Raw genomic sequence first — 13991 nt, forward strand, 5'->3', positions numbered from 1 at the left:
GCAGTACAGGGCCAACAATCACCCTGCTCTAGAACTTTGTCTCAGGATAGACTCCAACTAACCCAAGCTCATAGAGACTGCTATATAGCCAGAATTCAAATTTTTTCCATTTTAGTGATAAATGTAATCAGCTAGCCAATGACCCCTCACATCAGCAGATTGGGGCATTTGCTCCCTGTAATCAGGGAGCAGAGTGATTTAAATTCTGTATTTACAGCATCACAATTGAACAGGGAGAAGTAGGGAGATGATTTATCAAAGGATACATTTGCCACAGAGACGAAAGAGCTCATATTCTTGGGCCAAGGCCCATTCTCTCCCAAAGAGTATTTGGGAAGCTGCTACCAACTTTGGTTTCCTAGGCTTTGGTTTTCTATGCTATAGGCTGACAGCACCTCTGCGCACCACCTGTGTTCATCCAGGTTTTCTCCAAACCATCAATTAACTTTACACTTGTTAAATTAACAGTTACTTTCTGGTGCTTGCAAACCTGAGATTACCTCCTAGGTCTCCTTGGCTGAATTTATACGTGTTTCCAAAGTTTTCAGTTACATACTGATTATCTATCAGCTTACTTCAACTGACTTACCACAATCTCTGTGTGTGTGTGTATGTGTGTGTGTCTTACTCATTTAACTCCCAGAAGGAAAGCTCATTTCCTACTTCCAGGTTTCTTTGGAAGCCATTACTCCATTTACTGCCAACAAAGGCATTTTTGAGCTCTCTGGAAAGAAAGCTTTCAGTGTAATTGTTTTTATTATACTTTAAAACTTAACCACCTGAATTCAAGCATTTAAGCAGTTTTTGCTGATTTCATATTGTAATAACTTCTTACAATATGAGGTAATGATGACAAATACCTTGTAAAGCCTCTCAGTATAACTCATCTGGTTTTTAACCACTGTTAGTCTTATGCAATAAGCTCAGCACATCTTTAAGATCTCTGATTTGTTTCCAAAGAAGGTGGATAAAAATATTTGATTCTTGAGCAAAGAAAAGCTAGCTGGATGCCTTCTACAATCAGAATCAGTCTCAGATCAGAAGCATCTACCCCCTCTGTCTCCCTTTTTTTCCTCACCAAACATCTCTCCTGTGTGAGGCATAGTTTGGGGAACTGTAGCTGTAACAGTGAAAATATGACATGATAGATTATTCTTGACCTAATGGGTCTTGCATTCTAGTTGAGGGAGACAGACTATAAAAAAGAAAAAATAATAAACATGAAAAATAGCAGCACCTGGTAATTGCTACAGAAAACAAAACTGAATAATGTAATAGATGGAGGTCATCAGTTTAAGCTGAACAAAAAGTAGGAGCCAATTATAAGAAAATAAGGGTAAAGAACATTACCAGAGAGGAGACCTGGAATAGGCCTGAAAGGAGAAACAGGCTTGGTGAGTGAGGGAAGAGAAAGAAGGCTGGAGGGTGGCTGGTGAGGAGGAGAGTAGGAATAAGAGTAAGACTTCCATCTAGAGCACGGGATGGGGAATGTGTCAGGGGCAAATACCATGATAATTTCCTTATTTAGAGGGACTGTGGAAACTGTAACTGCCTTACCCTGCCTTATGTTTTCACTCCATCTTAAAAATATATAATAAGCAAAAGGTGGGCATATAATATGGGTTTGTTCAGTCTCCATAGCATTATCTTTGGCCAACTTCATCTGTGTAAGTCTTTGTAAGATTTATCAGGTGATACCCATGTTCCAAACAAATGAAATGATGTTTGAGAAGAGCAAAAGGGCAAGGATGTTAAAAATTCATCACCATGCCCCTCAAGATCTCAGAGGTCATAGGTGGTTAAAAGCCAAGTGCAGAAAAGTAAGGCCCAAGTAAATGACTTTCTATGAATTGTTTCACTAAATTTGATGAAATGATCCCTTTGCGGAGGAATGGAGGTATCAGGATTCTGGGTCTCAAAATGTGTCTTCCAGCTCCGTGGGACCAAGGAAAGGATAAGTCAGGCCTCAAAACGTATGTTGGCCCTGAAGTTTGCAGGTTTGTGAACTCATTGTTCTCAGTTCATTTGGGAGAGAGCTGGCTCTGGGGAACTGATTCACATTAATCAGAGTTATAATAGACTAATTAATAAAGTACAATGTCATTTATTCATTACCTACGAGAGTTATAACCACCAACTGAAATTCATATATTTGGTCAGCACACACTCTTTCTGGTAGAAAAATCTATTTAAGAAATCAAATTAAAGTCGGATGGCTAAAAGTTAAATATGGAAGCTGAACAAATTGAGTTGGATATTTGGAAAGGCAATATTCATTAAGCAGTGTTTTTTCTTTACAAGGACATACAGTCCTAGCTGGGCAAATGATCTACTGTTCAGCTGGACAGGGAAGGCCAGTGTTGGACAAACACTGGCAAGTTTTTACTCCCAGTCTCTCTGGTTTTCTAGAACTGGGGCATTGATTCCCAGAGGGTGGTCTGAAGGCCACCTACAGAAAATACTCCTTGGGTAGTTATTAAAAATGCATTTTGCAGCCCCTGTCCCACACTTCTGAATCAGAATCTATAGTCTTGGGCTGGGAATACTGATTTCAATTATTTTTCTGTGGAACTGGAAGCACACCAAAGTTTTTAAAACCACTGTTAGCTGCTAGGCTATACAGCCTTAGGCAAGTTAGTTACTTAACTTCTCCAAGACTTAGTTTATTTGTCTGTAGAACAGGGATAATAATAGGTCCTATCTTCCAGGGCTATTGCAGGGATCAAATGAGTCAAAACATGTAAACCCCTTAGAACAGTGTCTGGCACCTAGTAAGTGCTCGGTACCTGCTTCCTGTCATTATTATTACCACGATTATTGTCATCACCTTCATTGTCATTATTTGGTTTGCTACATTCTTGCTTGCTCACAGATCTTATTTTTTTTTAATTAAGCAAAGCCAAGTTTATTGGTTATTATAGGAAGGGAGACCATACCCTTGACAGAGTCTTAGAAACATCTCCTAGATTGTTTTTCAGTGATGACATTTCAGGATTTCTGCTTCTTAAAGGATGGAAAAAGTGGTATTCTAAGCCATTTCTAACTCATGCATCAGGATGGATTTGTTTTCCGGAAAGTTTCTCATGGCATCCATAGTATTTGAATTTTGATCTCAGTTTATTTTGATCTCAGAATTTGGTACATCCTTGCCCCTGCTTTGAAAGTTAGGTTGCATCTTACTTGGGACTAAAAGTTATCTGCCCACTGGCAACAGCAACATATCAAGTTATTTAAAGTCATTTCTTTAAATGTTGTCACTTACATGAATTATCCTCATCTCTACACCTTTCTTTACAAAATGAACACAATGTAGAAATAGAGTTCTCTCATCTAGAAATTGTTGAGTGAAATCTCTTACAGTATGGAGGTCTTAACAATCTAAAAACAGAATCTAAGAATAGAACTACCATATGACTGAGCAATTCTACTCCTGGGCATTTATCTGGAAAAGATGAAAGCTCTAATCTAAAAGGATACATGCACCCTAATGTTCATAGCAGCATTATTTATAATAGCCAAAACAAAGAAATAACCCAAATGCCCATCAACAGATGACTGGTTTAAGAAGATGCAGTATGTGTATGTGTACACACACAAACACACACACACACACACACACACAATGGAATATTACTCAGCCATAAAAATAATGAACTATTGCCATTTGCAGCAACATGGTTGGACCTAGAGAATATCATTCTAATTGAAGTCAGACAGAGAAAGACAAATATTTGTATGATATCACTTTTATGTGGAATCTAAAAAATAATACAAATAAATCTATACAAAATAGAAACAGACTCACAGACATAGAAGTCTGTTTACCTTATGGTTACCAAAGGGGAAGGAGTGGGGGAAATAGAGTATGGAATTAAGAAGACTACTACACATAAAATAGGTAAGCAACAAGGGTTTACTGTGTAACACAGGGAGCAATATTACAAGTGGCTTCCCTGGTGGCTCGGTGGTAAAGAACCTGCGTGCCAATTCAGGTAGACACAGGAGACACAGGTTCAACCCCTGGGTCAGGAAGATATTCTGGAGGAGGAAATGGCAACCCACTCGAGTATTCTTGCCTGGGAAATCCCATGGACAGGGAAGCCTTGTAGGCTACAGTCCATGGGGTCACAAAAGAGCTGGACTCGACTCAGCAACTAAACAACAACAACAGCAAAACTATAATGGAAAAATAACCTGAAAGAAGAAAACAATGTACATATACAAAACTGACTCCCTTAACTGTACACTTGAAACCAGCACAATACTGTAAATCAACTATACTTCACTTTAAAAAGATAAAATAGAGTTGTTGAAAAATGAATACATTTTTGCTAAAACAAAAGCTGAGTCTAACCTTGTGAAGAAAAAGGGACGGTGTACCCTGGGTTTAGACAGGGCTTAACTCCTCTGACTTCTTTATGTCCAATCTGCTTCCCAGGGCTGGGTCTCTCCCATTCTCATCAGTACGGATTCTTGTCCCTCCCTCTCACTTCTACTCACCAGTAAACTGTGAGCCTACACAACCCACTGGTCTGCAGTGGAGGGAACAGCCTGAGTTACTGATGACAAGCAGGGCTCAAACAGCTTGCTGAGAGCGAGCCATGCCTACCAGACGCACAGTGCTCCACTTGGCTCTCCCCCATTTCACTCACGTGCTGGTTTCTGCTAAACATAGCCCAGTTCCCAGGTCACCAGCTGGCAAGGCTCTGAACTATTTTTAGCTGGGTCCAGGGCTCAGGGCACTAAATTGGGATAGGTAGCTGAGATACTGCTCTAGCTTTTAAAAATAATAACTTCTATTTTTCTCTCGTTACAATTTATCATGACTTCATTTTAGAGTTTTTGGAAAATATTGCTGAGGAAAAGGTGAGAACATTGAAAACTCATAGTAAAAAGAAGAAAATTAAAATTTCCCTAATTTTAGGGCAATACTCTTCATTGAGGTGATGTATCTTTACATAGTAAAGCATATTAATCTTAAATGTACATATTGATACTTTATGTAAGTGTGTACCTCCTTAACCCAAACTCAGATCAACATTACAGATATTCCAGCATCCCAGAAAGTTCTCACTTGTTCCTCTGCAGTCAATATCCCTATGCCTCACACACCTATAATTCCTATTCTGACTTTTATCACTTTTGATTTATCTATTTTTGATTTTCATATAAATGGAATCATGTAGTACATACTTTTTTTTTTTTGGCCACACAGCACAGCTTATGCAATCTTAGTTCCCTGACCAGGGATTGAACCTGTACCCCCTGCATTGGAAGCACAGAGTCTTAACTACTGGACCACCAGGAAAGTCCCCATCATCATGGTTTTCTTTTACGTCTCTCTATATATATGAGAAGGGAATAGCAACCCACTCCAGTATTCTTGCCTGGAGAATTCCGTGGACAGAGGAGCCTGGCAGGCTATGGTCCATGGGTTCCAAAAAGTTGGACACGACTGAATGACGAACACACACACACACACACGTATAATTTTTACTTATTTATTTATTTATTTTTGGCTGTATTAAGTCTTCGTTGCTGCATGGACTTTTCTCTAGTTGCAGTGAGCAGGGGTCGGGAGGGGTGGTGGGGGCGGCGATCGTGGCCTACTCTCTAGTTGCAGTGTGTGGACTTCTCGTTGCGGTGGCTTCTCTTGTCATGGAGCATGGGCTCTAAGGTGCACAGTCTTCAGCAGCTTCGGCATGTGGGCTCAGCAGTTGTGGCTACCTGACTCTACAGCCCAGGCTCAATAGTTGTGGCACAGGGGCTTAGTTCCTTCGAAGCATGTGATATCTTCCCAGACCAAGGATCAAACCCGTGTCTCCTGCATTGGCTGGCAGATTCTTTGCCACTGAGCCACCAGGGAAGCCCTCATCATGGTTTTCATTTGCATTTCCCCAGTGACTAATGACACTGAGTACTTTTTCAGACACTTATTGGACATTTGAACAATCTCATCTGCAAAATGTTCAAATCTTCAGCCCATTTTAAAAATTGAGTTGATTGCCTTTTTTCTTATTGGTTAATAGGATTCAAGCTATTTATTGGATATCTATCTGTCTGTGTCTCTATCGATCTACCTTCTCTCGGTCTGTGATTTGCCCAGTCAGTTCAGTTCAGCTCAGTTGCTCAGTCATGTCTGACTCTTTGCGACCCCATGAACCACAGCATGCCAGGCCTCCCTGTCCATCACCAACTGCCCGAGTCTACCCAAACCCATGTCCAAGGAGTCGCTGATGCCATCCAACCATCTCATCCTCCGTTGTCCCCTTCTCCTCCTGCCCTCAATCTTTCCCAGCATCAGGGTCTTTTCCAATGAGTCAGCTCTTCGCATCAGGTGGCCAAAGTATTGGAGTTTCAGCTTCAACATCAGTCCTTCCAATGAACACTCAGGACTGATCTCCTTTAGGATGGACTGGTTGGATCTCCTTGCAGTCCAAGGGACTCTCAAGAGTCTTCTCCAATACCACAGTTCAAAAGCATCAATTCTTCGGTGCTCAGCTTTCTTTATAGTCCAACTCTCACATCCATACATGACTACTGGAAAAACCATAGCCTTGACTAGATGGACCTTTGTTGGCAAAGTAATGTCTCTGCTTTTTAATATGCTGTCTAGTTTGGTCATAAGTTGCCCTTTCACAAAACTTATTAATTTTAAGGAAGTCAAATTTATCAGTCTTTCCTTTTATGATTACCTTTTCCATATCCTGTTTAAGAAATATTTGACTGCCCTGCAGCCATGAAGATGTTCTCCCATGTTTTCTTCAGAAGCTTCATTGTTTTACCATTTAAGTCTATGGTTCAGCTGAAGTTAATTTTTTGTGTATAGTATGAAATAGAGGTCAAAGCTCATTTTTTTTTTTTCATAAGACTATCCAATTCCTACAGAATTGTTTACTGAAAAGGCCATTTCTACCACCACATATGTGTAAGTCTGTTTCTGGACTCTATTCTCTTGTCTATTCTTGTACTAATGCCACATTATCTTAATTCCTGTAATTTTATATTAAATATTTTAGTTTGGTAGTGTGTGTGTGTGTTTATTCACTCAGCTGTGTCTGACTCTTTGTGAGCCCCCCAGACTGTAGCCCACCAGGCTCCTCTGTCCATGGGAGTCTCCAAGGCAAGAATACTGAAGTGGTTTGCCATTCCCTTCTCTAGGGCATCTTCTTGACCCAGGGATCAAACCCAGGTCTCATGCATTGCAGGCAGATTCTTTACCATCTGAGCTACCAGTGAAGCTCTTGGTAGTATAATCCCCAGCTTAGTTCTTTCTCTTCAAGATTGTCCTATCTGTTTTAGATCCTTTGCATTTCTATATACATTTTAGAGACAGCTTGTCAATTTTAACCACCTCCTCCCACTCCAAAATAAAAAAAGTAATTGAGGTTCTGATTGAGTGCCTTGAATCTGTAATTAATTTGAAGAAGACCAATATCTTATTCTCATTTTCCCAATTCATGAACATAATACATAGATCCATTTATTTGGGTCTTTAATTCTATCCTACTTTTTTTTTTAACTTAGAAAAAGATTATGCATAGGGTTTTCCCTCTGTGGGTGTGTCTGTGTGTTTTGTTCTCTTTTGCTTTCCTTCTTACAGCTCAGACATCCATCAAGATGTACGCACACACAGAGTGTAATAAATAGTCACTGGAAGGTGACTTCCATGTTTCTTCTCATGCTCTGAGTAGTTAAAACATTATATTTACATATCTCATGGCTCAAGCAAAACCCATTCTATACAGGAATAGATGGAATTTCTTTTAAACTAAAAAACATTTTATTCATTCAAGCTACAGGAGAAAATTTGGTCTTAGCTACTAAAAAATGACAATTTTGTGGTGTTAAGTCAGATTCTTGGACCCTGAGTCCTCATTCATAAAAAAAGTAAGGACCAGGATATTAAAATTCTTCTAAGCTAAAACAGTCTACTATTTTACTCAATGGATACCTTTGGTAGAGACTAAATAGATGAGCTTAAATAAACAAAACATATTAGAACATAAAATACATATTTAAAGGAAAACACAGGATGAAGAAAATACATATACTCAATATATAGACTAAATAGGATCTTTCCATCCAAAATATATTGATAGAAATTGATACAAAATATAGATCCAAATATGTATGGTCAATACACAACAGTATTCCATAAGTAATTGAGAAAAATGAACCCAAAGTTTGCACACGCGTCACTATATGGAAAAATGGAGAGGCTTGTTAAAAATGCAAATTAAAATGGCATTCAGTTCAGTTCAGTTCAGTCACTCAGTCGTGTCCGACTTTGCAATCCCATGAATCGCGGCACACAGGCCTCCCTGTCCATCACCAACTCCTGCAGGTTACTCAAACTCATGTCCATCGAGTCAGTGATGCCATCCAACCATCTCATCTTCTGTCGTCCCTTTCTCCTCCTGCCCCCAATCCCTCCCAGCATCAGGGTCTTTTCCAATGAGTCAACTCTTGGCATGAGGTGGCCAAAGTACTGCAGTTTCATCTTCAGCATCAGCCCTTCCAGTGAACACCCGGGACTGATCTCATTTAGGATGGACTGGTTGGATCTCCTTGCAATCCAAGGGACTCTCAAGAGTCTTCTCCAACACCACAGTTTAAAAGCATCAATTTTTCGGTGCTCAGTTTTCTTCACAGTCCATTAGTGTATCGCTATCTACCTATTATACTAGCAAAAATAAATGGAAGTTATAAAAATCCCAGTAACAGCTATACTATGGAAAATTAAGGTATTTATTGGGTACATAATATTTTGCTACTCAAAAATATCATTGTTTAATGATTTTCCTAGAGTTGGGCATTGTCACAGGACAAAATTTAATGAAGAGCAACCTGTGAATATGTATAAAAGAGCTGTAAAATTGTTTATCATTTTTACAGATAAAGGAAATTAAAATTTTAAGTTTTAAAAAATATCAATAATAGCATTTTATTAATAAAAGCTTGGGCACAGTCCAAATTTTTCAATGAGGAAAAAATTAAAAGAGGAAACAAAGTCTTTAAAAAAAAGATTTACTTATATCTCTGTTCAACAAATGTTTAAGTAACTTTTGGAGGAGATAGAAGATTTAAGAAAATCTTTAAGACTAAATCATTGGTCTCATCCTTTAAGGAACTCAAACTCAGGAAGACAGATGTAATAATTACAGGCAATGTTTCTTGAGGGCTTCCTATGTAGGAGGTACTATTTAAGCACTTTAGATATATTAACTCTCAATATTCAAAACAACCCTGTGAGGTGGATATTATTATTGTTCTGAAGCACAATGATGAAGTAACTTGCTCAAGGTCATGGCATTCTAGTTTAGGGAAGTATCATCCTTTATTTAATTAATCTGTAATCATTAGGCCCAGCTGTTAAGTAACAGGACTGGGATGAGGATGGAGGTTGGGTGGCTCCAGAAACTGATCTCTGAATTTCTGCATCAAATACCTTGGTATTTTTATACAGAAATAATAGGAGGTAAGTATCAGTAGGTACGAAGTGCCATGGAAGCATGAGGAATAAAACAGTGGACTCGGCAGGGGTGGAGGATGGAGAGTGGGGCCAAAGATGGGGGTAGGTCAGGGAGGAAAGTTTATGGAAAAGTAAGCAGAGGCAACATGGACAGTGCAAGACCAGCTCAGGTGTTTAGATTTTTATCCTGGAGATGTTGTGGCCTAACGGATGTGAGAGCATAGGTTGGAGGATGGGGAGACTGGCTGGGAGGTTTCTGTAACTGTCCCAGTGGAAGGAAAGGCACATCTGAACAGAAACAGAGGAAGGAAAAGAACCAACTGTCCAGTGTCGTGGACTCCACCAAAGCATAGAAGTGTGTTAATGGAATATAGAGGCTGGTGAGTAGGGAAAGGGGGCCAAAGAGCACAAAATGACATGTATGGTACTGATCCCTTCTGAAAATGTGTAGAGACATGGCCTGAACTCCAAGGGTACAAACAGAGGGAGAGGATGAGCCCAGACGGAGGGCTCAGCATTGTTCTGAACTAGGTTCTGTCTGAGTGTTACCTCATTCAGGGCTCCCAGCTCTGCCAGGAAGGTGTCAGCATTCCCATTTCACCATCAGGGGCACTGAGAGTTCCAGGGTTTAGGTGAGCTGCCTGGATGGTATGGCTTGTCCACAGTGGAGACACCGTGTGAGTGCCGGACTGTGAGATCCCAAGTGCCTGCTCTTGCTATCATGGAACCCTCCTCATTCCAGGAGAAAAGTTCATGATCTCTGAAGTTTGGGTCAGGACAATTGAGGGAGAAATTCAAACTAGGAAAACAAATGTGCGAGAGACTAGCTTGGAATCATCTTTGATTCATCACTCTCCTTCATCCCCCTGTAACATCCTGCTGTTAATTAACTTCTGTTAATCTCATCACCAAGGCAACTCTAGATGTTTCCTCTTCTCCACTCCCATCCCCTGCTCAGCCCAATCCTGCCCAGGCTCATCTACTTGAAAGGCATTGTATACTACTCTCTCTCTGATCAAACATTTTGAGAAGGAACTCTTCAAGACTTTCTAATGACACTGCTTCCTAGATGGTCTTCCTGTTTCCACTCTTATTTTCCCCACATTCTGAGGGATTAGGTTGTGTCTCTGTTCTCAGCCCTCCAGGACCTCCCATCACACTCAATATAATCCAGGGTCCCTGACAAGGCTCACTCTCTTGGGACCTTCTCTGCTTCTGACTCCTCCTTTCAACCTGTCAAGGCTGTTCTTTCTTCATCTATGCCATGCATGTTGCCACCTCAGAGCCTTTACATGGTACTTCTTTTTGTTAGAAGTAATCAACTCTTACCAACCCACCCTGAGATATTTACACAGACCTGCTCTCATTTTATTCAAATTGCTGCTCATTTATCACATTCTCAGAGATCCTCCCTGACCACCATCTCTAAAAAACCAGTTTTCTTTATCGCCAACCTCTTACCCTGCTTATGTTTCTTTATGGCTCCTGAGAGTGAAGTTGCTCAGTTGTGTCTGACTCTTTGCGACCCCATGGACTGTAGACTGCCAAGCTCTGCCATCCATGGGATTTTCCAGGCAAGAATCTTGGAGTGGGTTGCCATTTCCTTCTCCAGGGGATCTTCCTGACCCAGGGATTGAACCCGGGTCTCCCACACTGCAGGCAGACTCTTTACTGTCTGAGCCACCAGGGAATCCTTTTATAGCCCCTAGTACTACACATGTATGTGCATGCACACTCCACATCCTAGGAAACCAACCATTGTGCTTTGCCCAGGGGGTTCCTGGGCCAAGGCACCTTCAGTGTTAAACCCAGACAGTCCCAGGCAAATCAGGATGGATTGATCACCCTACACTTGCTCTACCAGAATATAAGCTTGACAAGGAAAAATTTTATTTTGTTCTCTGCTGGATCCCCAGCAGGTAACATTGTGCCTGGCACTGAGCAGGTGCTCAATAGTCATTGAAGGAGAATATATGAACAGTTTCCTGTTTCAAATAGCTCTAGGTTTAAACTTTTCTTCCCAGCATTCTAGTTCCTCCTAGACTGCTTACCTTAATCACTCCACTCTCTGTGGACACTCTCTGCCCCAGGCATTCCAGTCTCTTTATACTTCTGCAACCTCCACCAGAAATGATCCCTTCCCCTGAAGAACCCTCCCGTGGCTCTCCTATCTGAGCCAGCCTCTTTGATAATAAGATGCTTTGTCTTATTTTTTGCAATCTACGCCAGTGAAAAATGGAGGATGGATGCATGGGCCCTATCAGAACTTCCTAGGGCATTATTCCAAAATCTACTCCTCTCCTCCCAGTGCTGAGAATGATTAACAGATAGGACTTCCTAAGGGGAGGAATTTGAATTTGAAGTTTATTAGAATTTTAGTCTGTCCCTATGAGGATATTGAATACTCTGGGATGTCTCTGTTTTGTTGTACTCTTTTTCATCAATAAGAAATTATTGGTTTGCTGTTGTGTGGTGGTATTTCCAAGTGTTATGAATTACCCTAAGGTATTTGACTTTGGTCTTTTGCTTTTGGTTTGAGTATGAGAATGAATGGGCTTCCCTGGTGACTCAGGGGGTAAAGAATCCGCCTACAAGGCAGGAGACCCAGGTTTGATCCCTGAGTTGGGAAGATCCCCTGGAGGAGGGAATGGCTACCCACTCCAGTATTCTTGCCTGAGAATCTCCATGGACAGAGGAGCCTGGAGGGCTACAGTCTATAAGGTAGCAAAGAGTTTGACATGACTGAGCAACTAACACTTTCACTTTCAAGGGGAGGAGGGGAAATTAAACACTGGTATTTTCAAAAAGCTCCTGAGATGATTGACAACAAACCTACAGCACCTTGTGTGAAAGGCACTGATGTAAACCCCACAGCGCTTCACAACCCAGCTCCAGCCCCTCAGCTGCACCACTTGTATTATGGTCTTACCTGCCCTCTCCCGTTCTAAACAGCTCGGGATCTGAACCACATTCCTAAGACTGATCCTGGGGGCCTGGTGTAACATATGGACAAATCAGGGTTGCATATGTGGGACTCTTGGTCTGGCTTATGAGCCCTCTCAAGAGGATGAGGCGATCATTTCCTACCCTTCTCCAGCCATTGATGTGAATGGACCTCTCTTCCCTCTCTTTCTGGAAGTCTCTGCACTACTGAAAAACCACTCACCTTCTGCCCACTCACATCCTGCTCTGAGTGAACTATCCCTGCCATCAAAGCAGATTACAGCCAGTGCCAGGGCCCAGCCCCTCCTCACCTCCTCTTCTCACAACCCTGTCCCAGAACTGGTCTACCAAACCAGCCCTGACCTCTAAGCTGTACTGTGTGGTTGTTCCAGCCAGGTCTTAGACATCAGACCAAGATGGTGACTCAAGGTAAGCCAAAGTCTTTGAGCTTTCATTCCCACATCTATACAGGGAAACATACTGACCTCACAGGATTTTTAGGGGGATTAAGTGTGATGATGTCAGTAAAAATTCCCAGCACAGGGTAGGAACCACCTGCACCCACGCCCCTGGAAGCCTTTTTTTTCTGACAAAGGAGCAATGCCTGTCACCTGGGCATGGGGACACTGGTTCTCCCAGCCAGTTTGGGTTCTGTCCTAACATCACTACTAGAAGTACCCCAGTGTCACTAGAGTTTGGGATTACTCCGGCTTGCTCTCTGGATGGCTTGTTCAAACCTGCACTGCAGTACCGGAGGCTTCTTTTGAGCAACTAGAGGGTCATTCTTTGAGTTGGAGGCACTGTTACACCACACTTGGCAAAACAGAAAAGTGCTGTGCTGATGGCTGAGCAGGCTGTCCTGGAAGACCAGGGGATGAAAAAGAGGATTAGGATGGGGGTGGGGTGCAGGCTTCTAGGGATTCCAGTGCAGGAAAGAGGGGGGTGAAAAGAGCCTGTTCTTGCACAGCCTGGTAGCTTTCAAGTAAAAATCAGAGGGAAGGGGAGGGAGTGGGGAGGGAGGTGTGGGGCTGGAAGGAGTGTAGACGAAGAATCCTAAGTCTCCATTCAAGTCCTAGTTTTGCTAAATGCAATGCAGTCTTTCTAGATCTCAACTTCCTCAACCACAAACTGAGTGAGATCAAAACAATTGTATCTTTTTTAAAAAGTTCCCAGCACATACATGTTCATGCCCTTATTTTCTGTCTCCTGCCCTTACATTCTCTATCCTTTGGTTTGGAGCCAACTTCTCCTTAGTAACAGATCTCCAGAAGCCATGAACTATCCTCAGCATCCCACCACCACTTTATGAGATCAGAGGTATCAGAGCCTCCCTCACTCTCCATCTGCCACTCCAGCCTTTGTTTCACATTTGGGGCTCAGGTCTGCCTGTAAATTAGAACTAGAATTGCTTCATGCCTATTGCTTCAGATAGTGGAAAACACTGATAGATGTTTTCTTCCATGCCAAGTTAGAATCCTCAATGGCTTTTCCCATAAACTTTGTTATACGTAATTGGTGGTTGGAGTCCATATTACCATGGATACTCTTCTACAGTTACATGAAGGATTAAATT

The sequence above is a fragment of the Cervus elaphus genome, chromosome 11 (genome assembly GCF_910594005.1).
Source record: "Cervus elaphus chromosome 11, mCerEla1.1, whole genome shotgun sequence".
NCBI classification, from domain to species: domain Eukaryota; kingdom Metazoa; phylum Chordata; class Mammalia; order Artiodactyla; family Cervidae; genus Cervus; species Cervus elaphus.